Source organism: Saimiri boliviensis, chromosome 15 (assembly GCF_048565385.1).
Source record: "Saimiri boliviensis isolate mSaiBol1 chromosome 15, mSaiBol1.pri, whole genome shotgun sequence".
Classification (NCBI taxonomy): Eukaryota; Metazoa; Chordata; class Mammalia; order Primates; family Cebidae; genus Saimiri; species Saimiri boliviensis.
Genome location: NC_133463.1, coordinates 29,721,885 through 29,735,789, shown reverse-complemented (window position 1 = coordinate 29,735,789; position 13,905 = coordinate 29,721,885). Strand labels below are relative to the sequence as shown.

At 43.9% G+C, this 13,905-nt stretch overlaps 1 protein-coding gene across 2 annotated transcripts in view; it reads right to left on the bottom strand.

Moving 5' to 3' along the window:
* The window catches only part of TSPYL5 (TSPY like 5), a 282,157-nt gene that overhangs the window by 20,027 nt on the left and 248,225 nt on the right, over positions 1 to 13,905 (bottom strand). The window lies entirely within an intron of this gene.

Below are 13,905 nucleotides of genomic sequence, written 5' to 3'. Positions count from 1 at the left end.
TACCCACAATATCTGACCTTCTTTGGAAATGCTGTGCAAATACATGGCAAAATGAAATTGCAAATCTGGCAATAAATGAGGGATTTCATGAGGTCAGTTAAAGTGATGTTGGAGGCTTCTTAATTTAGGCAGCTAGGCCACTGACCAAGAAGTCTGCAACAGTGGTAGCCAATTCCCAGATAATGAAAGAAAAAAGAAGGGTTAGTGATGCTTCAGAAAAATGATTTTCATACCATAAACTTAAGCTCTTGCAGAAAATGATAAAAATTCAAAATTACTTGAATTTTATAAAAATTATCCTTTTGGTGGATTGTGCTACCAAAGTTAAATGTGAAGAATGAGGTAGAGGCGATCATAATTTTGTTGGAAAGTTTTCACACATAGTTTATTTCATACATTCTTTAAGAATTAGCTGATAGTTGATATTACAACTTAAATTTTGTTCAACATAAAATAAGCTTATTTTATAGTTTTTAGCTTTCTCTTCTAGGCAAAATCACAACAAGACATTCATTGTGCCTTTTTGTTTGTGTTTTGCTTCTGGGTTTTGTTGTTGTTTTTGCTATTTACCACAATCTTTTTGGTCAATGTTTTAAGTAGAGTCACTTTCAAGTGACTTTTATTTCTTCTGATATGAAGCGGTCTCAGATAATGAGGAACTTCTGTAGTTATTTAATTATGGCTGCTGCTTTTATTATTTCCCAGTGCCCTTCAATGGAAACGGTGTTGACAGTCTCCTCAAGCCCAAGAGAGGGAAAGGAATGAACTCCCAGCCTTTTGGAAATGGTAAGTCCAAGAGCTGCTCTTTCAGAGAGAAAGCCAACATGGCTTGGGAACCAAACAGTGAGAAGTGAGCCCAATTTTCTAGGTAGGTCTGACGCTGGCATGCCAGGCCAGTGCAGGGTGTTCTGGGAGAGGGCAGGGCAGAGACTGGACTGCCATGGCCTCTGTACCCCACTGACCACAGGCTGGACTGGGCCACTCTGACTTGCCAGGCCCAACACCCATCCCCATCCTCTCCAACGGTTCCCTTGCTCCCTCCCGAACACTGAGGGGGATCAAACCTTAATCAAAAGAGTTGAAGTTTCAGGATGCCCTTGATAGAACCTTTGCAGAGAGCATAGATGCTGTTGTCAGACACAACAGGGCCCACCTTACCAGCAGGTTGCTTGAGGAATTCAGCATGCCAAAATCCTTTGTACTCTGTCCCTCCAGGTCCTGGACCACCATTCAAAGAAAATAGACAGCTGGAAGATAAGATTGCAAGGTGCTGCTAGGGGAACCTGAGTTCAAATCATAATTCTGCCACCTTACTTGTTGTGCAGCCTCAGGTAAGTTACCCAAACTGTCTAAACTTGTTTTCTCGTCTGTAAAATGGGAAAGGGTTCATTATAGGTCTACCTCATGGAGTTTGGGGTGTGTCCTAGGTCGGATTCCTCAGAAACAGATCCTGAGAGGAGGATTCAAATGCATGGGATTTATTTAGGACATGCTCCCACTAAGGAAGTTGGGGAAGTGGGCATGAACCAAGTGAAACAAAGCAAGATACAGCTTCCCAGCCTGCTGCCACCAGCACTCTGGAGGATGTTATTCCTCAGAGTTTGTCCTGACCCATGCAAACGAGCCGAGTTTCCAAACTCCTGCCTGGTCACTCATTGGCTGAGGGCTAGGTTGGCCCAGGTATTCTGGCTCTCTGCACAGTCGGCAAAGAGGACCCAGAAGCTCTCAGGCAAAATCACAGGTGTGAGCCATTAGGAGGGTTATTGTGGTCAGAGACCCAAGGATCTGGGAAGAGCAGGAATGGTGTCTGCCACAGCACCGGTTAAATGACGTAATGGTAAACCACCCAGCACAGAGCCTGGTGCGGAGGAGGCACAGCGCATGAGCCATGCCAACTCTTATTGCTGCTGGAATTATTAACAATATGATTGTCATCCTTCTAGGCCCTCTGCATCAGGGAATCTGTACTATGGGCCGCAGCCAAGAAGCCAGAAGTCGAAGCCTCCACGTGAGTAAATCGTACACTCCAATGGGCAGCAAAGGAGGGGCACTAACATTTACTGAACACTTACTGTTCAAATGTCAGGCACTGTGCTGAGCACTTTACAAGAGCTGTCTCATCTAATCCTTATAACAGCCCCATAAGATGGAATTATTATTCTTATTTGTATAAAGAAACTCATCCAGAAAATCAAAATAAGTTGCCCATTGTCACGCAACTAAAAAGCAATAGAGTCAGGATTCAAATGCAGTTATGTCTACGTTCTAAAGCAATATTCCTTCCACATAAGCTTCAGAGGCGGCCCCTAAAGATGATATGGCAGAGCCTGCCTGTGGCCTGCCCAACATATTCTGAACAGCACTGTGCCCAGCTCAAATAATACATATGTTAGCTTTTCTTGCAGTTAAGAATGGCCAGTAAAGGAAAGCAAAGTTATCTGGTGGGGCTCATTTAAGTAAGATGGATTCCATCAGGAGGCATTCTTTTTGTTCTTCTCCATCCTTTCCTGCTTAGAAGACAGATGAGACGGCTGGTGCACCAAATGCCATCAAGAGCCATGGAAGCTAGAGACCTGTGGATGAGCCCTGAATTTAAGATGTATTTTATATGAGAGAAAACAAACCTTTATATTACTTAAAACACTGTTATTTCTGGTTTCTGTTCTAGCAGCTGGACCCAATCCTAACAGACACAGATCATGTGACATTTATGATCTCTTTAAAAATTTTACTATCTTGAATCAAAGCAAATTACCCACTTGCCCCAGGTCCTCTGTCCTGAAAACATGTTGATGCATCTCCATGCTACAAAATCACACCCATGAAGTTCCAACACGTTGCTTTGTAAACATCAACAGGGACCAACAATAATAAACTATGAGTGGTCTGGGACTTCAGAATTTCCAGGGCAGGTATGATTTCTTACCTTTTGAAATTGAAGAAACTGGGACACACACTGAGTGACAAAGCCCTAATCTGACAGTGTTCTCTGAGACCCTGGAATCGCTACCACTAGCACTTTGACATCCATGCCTCCCCACACATTCCTCATAGGAGCTGCACCTGGCCTCTCACCTGGGAAGCAATAGCATTTTGCCCTGTGTCTTGCAGTCCTTTAAATGTCCCACTATTCAGTGGCTTGTTTTTCTGACTGCAGTCCCAGGAAACAGTGCATGAACTGAAAGCATGACAAGGACTTCAATCTATTTCCTGCCATTTGCAGGAAGAGTTGATGAGAAGCTTCAGTCGATAGCGCAATCTCCCAGTCTGGAGCACAGCAGAAGGCTTACATAACCGGGGATAGTTTGTCAGAGCAAATTTCACATGCAACTGATTCCATCACCCTGGGACTCTGGCGGAATAAATAATCACCATACACATTTTGTTAGCTACGCCTCGCTGGAGATGGATTTTAGGAAGTGGCATCCTGAAGCCTGCTTATTTGTCAGTGCTCCTTTAAGCATGGTAAGCTTTTCAGATTGGCTTTTCTAGAAAATTAGACTGTTGCCATGGCCAGGTGCCACCTGTCATGGTTACTGGCATTGTGGGAGCCAAAAGGAAGAATATGAAGGCCTGAGCTCATCTTCAGAAAAAGTGCTGGCAGAAAGCTGGGGAGACCTTTCTTTACAGAATAAAATCTTGATCAGAATTCTTGCAAAGAAGGCTCTTGACTTGATCATCACAGAATTCCAGCTTCAAGTAACTGTGTATTTCTACACCTTTCTTCCACATGTCTCTTACCTTCCCTACTCTTCAGGATACATCTGACTGATTCTGCTGGAACCACCTCAATACAATAAAAGTACATTGATTGAAAATGGCTCTCGATGGAACGAACTGAGTCTCAAGATGGGAGAGTCACTTTGCTGTCTCCAAGCAGGGCTCTGACAGGGGCCCTGTCTTGCTCAGGGGCCCCATTGTCACTAGGACCCCACTACTCAAGGACAAGGACTGGTCACGGAGCCCTTTATGTCCCACAGGAGGCACTTGGTACACAAATTCAATGGAATTGGAACATCACACCCTCCATTTGGGCTTCTTCTAACTGTGAATAGTTTCTCCACCATGAGAACGACTTTTGAGACCCTCTTATACACACTTCTCATCTATATTCAATGTTTCAGGAAAGGAGCTTTCCAACTAGCATCAGCAAAAGACCACAAACAAAATGGAAACTGCTGATAATATTGGTGAGAGGCAATGGAACCAATACCACCTTTACAGCCTAGCACGTTGTAACGTCATACTCACCCTGTCATGGGGTGCTGAGGAATACCAACATCATATTATAGTTGAGAAAATAAAGACATGGAGAGGTTACCAGATCCAAGGGGTTTCATAAGCTATTCAAATAAACACTTTCTCATGGTTTGTGAAAATCTGGACTTATCATAAAAGCAAGGTTAATAAATGCTAACTTGCTTCACCAAAGGATTCCTTTAATTTGCTTATACTTGCCAACTGTCTTCATGCTCAAAAGATATGGTTGTTAACAGAGTATTTTATATATATACACCTTTCAGCATCATGGTTGGTTCACAAAGCAAGGCTTGTGTATCCATGAAGCTTGGTTCTATTCAATCTGTATCCACGAGGTTGCAATGTAGCTGATTTCCACTCATCTCCAAATAAGAGCCTGGGGTTCAGCTGGGTGTGTCACTAAAGAGTCTTTGGTCCAGTTTCTTTGCTTGAAAAACAAGGAACGCAAATCCAGAACCCTGGTGGAAATGGTTCTGCTCTCTATGGACCAATCTTAGCCACTGCCGTGATTGATGCCAACTTGAATTACTATTGGCTATTTTGTTTATCCTTTTGGGCCTCAAGGGAAAAAAAATAAAGGGTTAGATAAAGCAATTTCTATGTTCTTCTCAGGCCTGATATTCTAGGGTTCTATATGCATGGGGAGCAGAGGCAAAAAGGTGGGCAAGGTTAGAAAGGACAGGAACAGTCACCTGGTGCAAAAATAAGGGGGATGCAGACCTTTTGTTCAGATTTCCAACAATGTCCTGCAAGTGACCGCAAGATTATCTATAATAAAGTAATGGACACATGAATTTCATCTAAGTTCTTCTTGAATTTGAGAAGTGGTGTTTGTGAAGGATCCCTCTTTCAACATTTATTAGGGAAGTGTTTCCATTAACCATTTGGCTTCTAAAGCATCAAGGGAAGGGGTCCCTGTTTCAGAGGAATTGGCATTGAGGCTGGAAACCAGGAGAACTTTTGATTTCTCTCTAAAGTGATGGTGCGCCAGCTAATTGTGGTCTCCAGGGGCCAACCCACCAGCATGAAACAAGATGAACAGGGGGCAGGGTGCAATGCTCAGAGTGAGGATCTGCTGAATAGCCCTTGACTTACATGCTTTCCCCTTAAAAAGCAAAGGCATTAGGTTTATGGATGTGTTCATTGAGTGAAAGAAGGCCCAGTTTCTTCTGGGCAAGCTACTAAGACAAAAGTAACGGCCAGTGACAGAAGGAGCTTCAGGGATTCCTAACAAATTAGTGCTCCCTGCATTTCAATCTGTCTGCTCAGCCCATAGCCAGCTGCCCAGGCCTAGCTAGCTCCTCTAGGAACAGGAGGAGCAGTATCATTTCCAAGGCTCTGGTCCCATGCAGCATGAAGAGGTGATAATGGGCTCAGCTTAGGATTTTCTCTCTCTAGAGAATATCTCTTTCCTTCTCCCTGTGATGCATCTGCATCCACTCCATCTTGAGTTGGATCCCACTGAATGTGATGTTGGATAGACTATCCCTATAATTCTGCCCTATTTTCCATGCTTCCATGATTACAAGGGATGTGGCCTGTCCACCATAGATGTTCCAATTGCATGTGATGTTCCAATTACGTTGAATTTGGGTACTGAGTGCCTACTGTGAACCAGGTACTGTATTTTGTCTGGGAAATAGAAGGCTCAGTGACCAGTCCCGGTCCTTGAGTGGTAAGACCCTAGGGACAAAAGGGCCCCTAACACCCTCTATTCACACAAAGGTCCCAGGGTGTGGTTTGGGGCTTTTTTTTAAACCGAATTTGGCACCTAGCATATCATGGAGCTGCAATCTACATTCATAATTTTAAAGCCTGTATCTATTTTTTTCGTGTGTACTCGTTAGAATTTTTTCTGCTCTAATTCTTATACCTTATACACTTCTTGTTTCCTAGGCCATACCAGCCTCAAAAAACTCTGGGACTAATTAATAAGGCTCTGGACTACATCCAGTTTTGTTAACAGGCAAACTACCCCTTACCTCACATTCATATCATGTGCCCCATATCTACTTTGTGTCACACGAACACCCCTGTAGGCCCTAAATCACTCCTATATCAAGTCAACCATATTTAAATATACCCATAGCCTTCATTTAGAGACACATAGGTAGATGGAGAGACAGAGTTACAGAGTTCTATACATAGTTATCTATATTACATATTCTTCTACATTGTTTTGCTATAAATTTTGGAAAGGATGTTCAATTTTCATATATTTGAGTTTGTTAAGAATAAAGTATTTTATTGTTATGATCCAAACCTTTCATATTTACCTGTAACTATATGAGACCTATACATAATCTATTATTAGATGAATGGCCTAATGTTACATTTTGAAAACACCTAATTATTCATTAATTTTGGCTTTGAAATTTTCTTTATGTATTAATAGTTAATAAATATTTTTACAACACCTGAAAAGTTTATAGGCCTCTGATACGTTGACCTACGAATAAACAACTCTGTTCTTCTCCCTCTACTCCCAACCCTACCTCAGCCAATCCCAAATTCCCTTTGTAGTGATTCCAAGGACTTCTTGATCCCATATCCTTGCTACTAGCTAGATATTGCTACTGGGTTCCTATTTCTGTTGCACTGGGTTCCGTGGTTACCTGAGATGACCACACTCCCAGTGAGCTCTTTATTCTCTTAAGGAATAAGGCTCCCTCTTTTGGAGTTTCAATCAAGTTCCCTAACCATTAGGCCACAAGATGTGGCTTCTCCATGGGGCATTTTCCTCCCTGCTATAGAACATGTGTCTCAAAAGGGACACCAGAACCTGACTCTCCCTTTCATTGGGGTGAATTCCTGATCCCCTCCTCACCAGCCTTCATCTCCTCACCTTGCATCATAAGTCAAGCTTAGCATCTTGTGGTCTGACTGTAAATACCAATGCACTTATTTTCCAGAGTCTGGATCTTACAAATCTGTCTTGGCATCCCAGAGTGAGCCTACACTCACCTTATGATAGCACTTTACACCTTCCAAAGAATCTTTATGCAAGATAAACGATGTCTGACTCAGAAAGATGTTCTCTCCTAAGAATATTTTGACTCCTAAGAATAATACCATTAAAACCAAAATTATGTCATCATGGATGTGTTTTGTACTGAAAGGATTTTCTGGAGAAAACTCCATTAAGTCCACTGGACTCCTTGATCAACCTTCTTAAAATAGCCTAGTTAAATCCTCTTTAATTTTTCCCATTTTAATTCATATTTTATTTAACAGAAGTTATCTGATTGGGATTAATTTTTTCCTATGCCAATTTTATATAAAGCTTGACCCATTATTCAATTGGGTTGTTTATATCAAATATTATGGTTGTTTAACTTTTGTCCTTGAAAACTTACTATATATAGGAGATTGTAAGATTTCTTATATATAGTAAGAAAACTTACTATATATAAGAACATAGACATTGTTCTACAAAGTTCAATGTTCCCAAGTCAGACTGCACAGATGAGATTAGATTTTAACCACTAATGGCTTTAATTTCTGTTGATCACTTCTACCAATGACATTCATTATGAACCATATTTAAAAAAAAAACTGAAAATGGTGTCTCTTTCACAGCAAAGCCACAAACTCATGTCCTTAGTTAGATCTTCCAGAGTAGGCCTCTCATTTATGGCTGGACTATAATACAGTGAATGAATAAGGCAGGAGTTCTAGAATTGAACTGTCTGGGTTACGTTGGGCAAATATCGAATTTCTCAGTTTTCCCATTTATGAACTGGGGTCAATATTAGTACCTAAACCACAGGGTAATTGTGAGGATTAAAGCAGAATTCACGCAAAGTGCTTCACATAGTACACTGCATGGAAAAACGGTGTAAGATGTGATAGTTCTTGTTATTACTCCAACCACCTTAAACATTCTGTTATCTATTACTACAGTTAACAAACCAGCCCAAAACCTGATGGTTTAAAATAACAGCAGTTTATCACTCAGTAATATTTAATTGTATAGGCACAGCACATTTTGCTTATCCATTCATCAGTTAATGGACATTTAGACTGTTTTCACCTTTTGGCTATAGTGAATAGTGCTTCTATGAACACTGGTATATACAAAAAGAAAGAAAGTAGCGATATGTGCTACAACATGTTTGCACATTGAGGACATTATGCTAAGTGAAGGAAGCCAGTCACAAAAGTGTCTCCATAGAGACAGGAAGCAGATGGGTGGTTGCCAGGAGCTAGAAGGGGCAGGGAATGAGAAGTGACTGCTTAATGGGTACAGGGTTTGCTTCTGGAGTGATGAAAATGTTTTAGAACTAGAAAGAGGTAGTGGTTGCACAGCATTATATAGATACTGCATGCCATGAATTACATACCCTAAAATAGTGAATTTTCTGTTATGGTGTATTTCACTCAATTTAAAAAACCATCATAACAGCAATTTATTATTTCTCATGACTTTGTAGGACAGCTGGGAGTCTCTGTGGGCTTCACCTAGGCTACATTCAGCAGGAGGGTTGGCTGAGGGCAGAGCCTCTCTTTCACCTAGTCTCTCATCACCAAGGAGGCCAGCCAGTCAGAGCTTCCAGCAAATCCCCGTGAGCAAGCACTTACCAAGTCTCTGCTTGCGTCACGTTAGCTGATGCCACATTGACCAAAACAGGCCACATGGCTAGGCCCAGAGTCAGTGTAGAAGATGCCTACACAAGGGCTTGATCTCAGGAAGTATAATTCACTGGGGGCCATTATTGTGATAATCTCTACAAGCATCATTCTAATCATCTCCCCCAACTTGACCTGGTCTGAAATGACTCTTACTAACTAATCGTGACTAACAAGGAATAGAAAGCTTGGGCTGCTTGGCTTTAGAAGAGTAAGATACTAGTCTCAAATGTATTCAGAGTCCTTAGAATAAAAGGAAACGCACCTTCTTTCAGCATTTTTTTCCAGAAGTGCCCCTGTATTTAAGTTCAATGTTTTTGATCAGAGACCCCTTGTTCTGATCAATTTAATGTGAAGCAGCTGAATGAAGGGCAGTGGCAATGCAACATGATGATCATCTTCACAGTGACCAACTCTAAGTGTTCCAGAGTCACCACCCTGACACTCCCGGGGAGTTAGTCCTATCAGAAAGGGCTTCTGGCAGCTCTATTGGGAGGGGCTCCCACAGCCAGGGCTGCCTGGTAGACAGAGTGCCCACAAGCTAACCGGTGTTTATGGAAGACAGGCACACCCACTACCTTACTTTAGTCCTGCAAGTTGGTACTTTCATGATCCCCATTCTGCAGATGAAGAATGTGGTGGGACAGGAGATGCACTGCCCAAATACCCTTTCTGGAGAGAAGGACTTGCCTCCAGCTGTCAGCTCCTTCAGGGTGTGCTTGCCATAGAGAGCCGCTTTGCCCAAGGACGTTTCTTTCCAGACAGCCCAAGTGCAACAGCTGACAGTGGCAGAAGTACAAAGACCCATAAATGGACACCTCTCTGGGCTGTGTATGCTCCAGAGCTCCCAATAGAGTTTGCCGATCAACTTCTCCCTCTGCCCCATTCTACCCCCTCCCGCTATAGTTCATACATGTTGATCCATAATAAACACTTGCCACCTCCCATCAGTGAATCTGGGCAAGTCGCTTTGTCTCCCTGTATTGCCCACTTCACAAAGGGTCAACAAGATGTAGAAATGCTGGTGAGTTTACAGCAAAATATGTTGACCCCAATATCTGTTCTTTGATCTACCAGTGTGTCAATATTCTTGGATTCTCAGATATACTCACCCCTGGTTTGTTCAAATGGTTACAACTATTGATCACCATGTGCTGGTCACTGTGGTGATAGTATTGCTTCATGTTATTTAACACTCATAAAAATGCTATGAAACAGGCACTGTCAGTGGTAGATTTGTTATTTTCTATTCCGCTGTTTTCAGAGACATTTAGATCTGGTGAAATCTGTTAAGCAATTCTAGAAGTTTGAGTTTGCAATATTGGGAGTAGGACATGGGGAGAGCGGAATTGCCCTGTGCATAGAGGAAGAATTTGGCACTCTGAGCAATCTAAGAGGACAGGAGTAAAGAAAGAGGAGAAAGAACTCTGAGTGAGACAATACGCTGCTTATTCAGTATCCTGATTGTCCATAAGGTATATCAACCTTGCAAAGTGCTTGCTGTGAAGAGGTTTTGTGGAAACTGGGGCAGGAGCTGAGTGTTGAGTGTGGGCTGATGGTGCCGAAACAGGCTACAGCGCCTGTCGGGATTCTGGCTGGGACAGAGGACTCCACATGAGCATAAGCCCTATTTCTGAAGAAGGATTTGGGCTTCCCTAAACTATGGCCTGTAGGACTGAGTCCTAGGCATTGCTTTCAAAATCACACAATATTTGGTGGAGCACAGGAGGTCCTGAACCTTTATCTGGGCTAGGTATGATTATGGCTGTATTAAAGATCAAGAAACTGGCCCTCAGAAAGGTCAAGCTATGTACCCAAGGTCATCAGCAGTCAGTGCTGGGGCCAAGATTCAAACCCACATCTGTCTTGTTGCAAAGCCAGTGTCCCCATGGCTACCCCAACACCACCCAGTTCCTTCCTCTGCCACCACCACCGCTCTGCTCCAGGCCCACCATAGTCTGCCATTCTCACACAGCCAACCATGGTTTTCCTGCCAGGTCCAAGCATAGCCCAGAAAGTGGAGCCACCAGGCCGCAGCAGACCATCACTGGGGCACAGAGGCAAGAGGGGCCGAGAAGACAAGTGCCATGGCACCTCCTGTGGCTTCACCCTACACCTCCACTTCCAGTCAGCCCCTTGCCCTCCCCACCCACAGCCACATGCCTCCTGTGCAAGCAGGAACCCTTTGGCACTGGAGCCGGAAGCAAGGGATCCAATGATGGGCCAGGCTCCCAAACAGAACACAGGGAGAGCCCGGGCCCTGCCAAGACCACACGCCGCAAGAGGGACCCCTCCCGACCACCTCCTCTCAAATAAACAGCAGCGCAGCACTGCCCCGAGCCAGGGCCAAAGCACGAGGGCTGCCAAAGTTTCCATTAGGAAACTCTCCTTTTCTGTGCTGAAAATATAGCTTTCGGAGTCTATTCTGGGTTGAGACCTCTGTGTGATCTTGGGAGCCACTTTCAAACTGACTTTTCCTTCATTTAGATTCTCCAGGGATGAAGAACGCCTTCACTTCCCACTCCCTCAGCACACACCCTTCTCCAAATAACCAAACAAAACTCCTAGTTGTTTAATAAAGTGGTTTTACTTTTTGTTTTGGATATTTTTTTCTTTTTCTTTTATTTTTTTGTGCTATGGAAATCAGAGAACAAATCGCTCCTCTAGGTAGGGATGGAGACTGGAATGCTCCACCGTTTACAGGCGTGTATATGATTGGGTTGGGGGGTTGGGAGGACCTCACAGTGGCCGGCAACAAATCGGACACCAATCCTGCCCTAGCCATGAGGCCGGCTGAGCCCCTCAACCAGCTGAAGGGGCCGACAGGAGCTTCCTGTAATGCTGCCTGTTGGTTCTCCAGCTAACTTCCAGCTGCCACCACCCCAGGAGGAGGAGGAAGAGAAGACTTCCCTGTTGAAGGCCTCAGTCCTGAGTGCTGGGCTGCCCCTGCTGTCCCCATTTTTTCTCTGAGCATCACTTCATCACTCCATCCCCCCAACAGCTAACTCAAATACAGAGCTAGGCCAGATTACAGACGAGAAGAACAGAGGCACTCAAAGGGCCGAGATAACTGCATCATCCCCTCGGGCTCCGCCTTGGGACGGGAAAAGGCTCCCTTTTCTGGGTAGTCTCGTTTCCTTCCGCTCTAAACCTCATCCTTAGAGCAAAGCTTTCCCTCTTTCTCTTTCTCTCTCTGGCCCAAGGCTGGGCACACCCTCTGGATTCCTTTGATTGCTAAAGGAGGAAACTGTCTATTCTGCTTGGACCCAGGCTCTCTGCTTGGACTTGAGGGTAGAATTATTTGGACATGCACCCCTCCCAACCTAATGAGCCCATTTATGTCCCGCCATGAGGGCTCTCCTTTACTCGTAATCCCACATCAAAGTCTGGACACTCCAATCCCCTACATTTTGAGCAATGCATCTAAAATTCTCTTAATTCCCTTGTACCCGTCTCCTCTGTCACCACAGCCCAGCCTAGCCAAGAGGGAAGCACACTAAACCACCACCACCACCAAGCACAGTCCATCTCTTTCTCTGACTCGTTCTTGGAATGAGTTTGTGTGGAGCATTTCTCACTAACAATCTTTTCCCCAGTGTTATACGTTCATTCTAGTGCTGTCCTGCTCTGTCCAGAAGTGAACCCTGCCATCTCTCTGAGCCTCAGGGATGTCACCTATATGGTCAGTCTTACATCCATCCTTTAAGTGGCACCATCCAGGGTTGGAAGATGCCCCTGCACCTGTGTGTCCCACTGCCACCCTCGTTCATGAGGTGTATCCTGTGCTGGGTTATCCACAGAGGAACAGAGCTATTGTATAGAGATCGAACAACTCCCAAGCCTCCCTAAAGTATGAACCCTGTGGCTCCTAGGAAAATCCCATCCCCAATTCTCGAGGTGCCAGCCTGTGTCACCTGACCCTGTGCCTCTGCCCCGGGGAAGCCACTTCATCTGTAGGTAGTGGCCGTTAGCCTCACTTTTTGGACTTCCAGCCTCACATGCACACAGACAGCAACTACTGTCTGGATTCTCTGTAGCCAAGAGGCACATCAGATATACAGAGGAAAAATAGCAAAACCTTAAGAAAAGAATCATAGTAATTAGGCACAGTTTGATGCTTTGAGTGTTTAAAGCACATGTATGTTGCATAGAAGCTGCAACCAAATTTCGACCATATAAAGACTGTGATGCTGTGTAGAAAGGCAGGGTAGAGAGTTGCTGATGCTCGATGCCTGACCCTGGTCCGGATCCTTATAAATAAGTGTTTTTGATTCTTGTCCCTCCCACTTCCTTACTAACAAGGATGACCTGGGAATGGAGTGCTTCTTCAGCAGGCATCTATTGTTTTGGCCTGCCCAGCATCCATCCCGCTTCCTCTGGTACTAGCACTATGATTTATTTTCATCTGGAAAAAAAATCATCCCTTTCCTATTGTCTGTTCTTGTAGCTCGGGTGGAGCTGCCCCCTTTCCTGGCTCCAGGGCTTGGGCAGTGACCCAGTTCTTAGCAATTGATTCAAGTGTTCATAATGACCTAATAAGCCAAGTTAATCTCAGGACTTTGTTTTTTGTACTGGCAAGGAAGAAATACTTTCATGCTTTATTACGGTTACTGAAAGGGTAAGAGTTGCAGGCCTAGAGCACTGAGACACCATCTTGCCCCAAGGAGGAAAGTATCTGCCCCTAGATCAAGTCCTGTCTGAAATCCCGATTGCCCCTGGACTTCCCAGTTCTATACATAATTTGAGTCTTGTTTTTTTTATAACTTCCATCTAACTCCAAACTTTTATTCCTCTTTTATAGATTAAAAAACAAAAAACAAAAAACACTTATAGAAGCTAAGAAACCTTCCAGGTTCCACACACTAGCTAGAAGCTCTCGGGGTTTTGATATGAACACAGATATTCCTAACTCCAAGTTTTAGCTGTCAAACTCGGCAAACTTCCATTATATTCCGTTCCCTTCACTCTGTGCTCCAGACCCAACTCTAGTAAACATTCAGCAGACAACCATTCTGG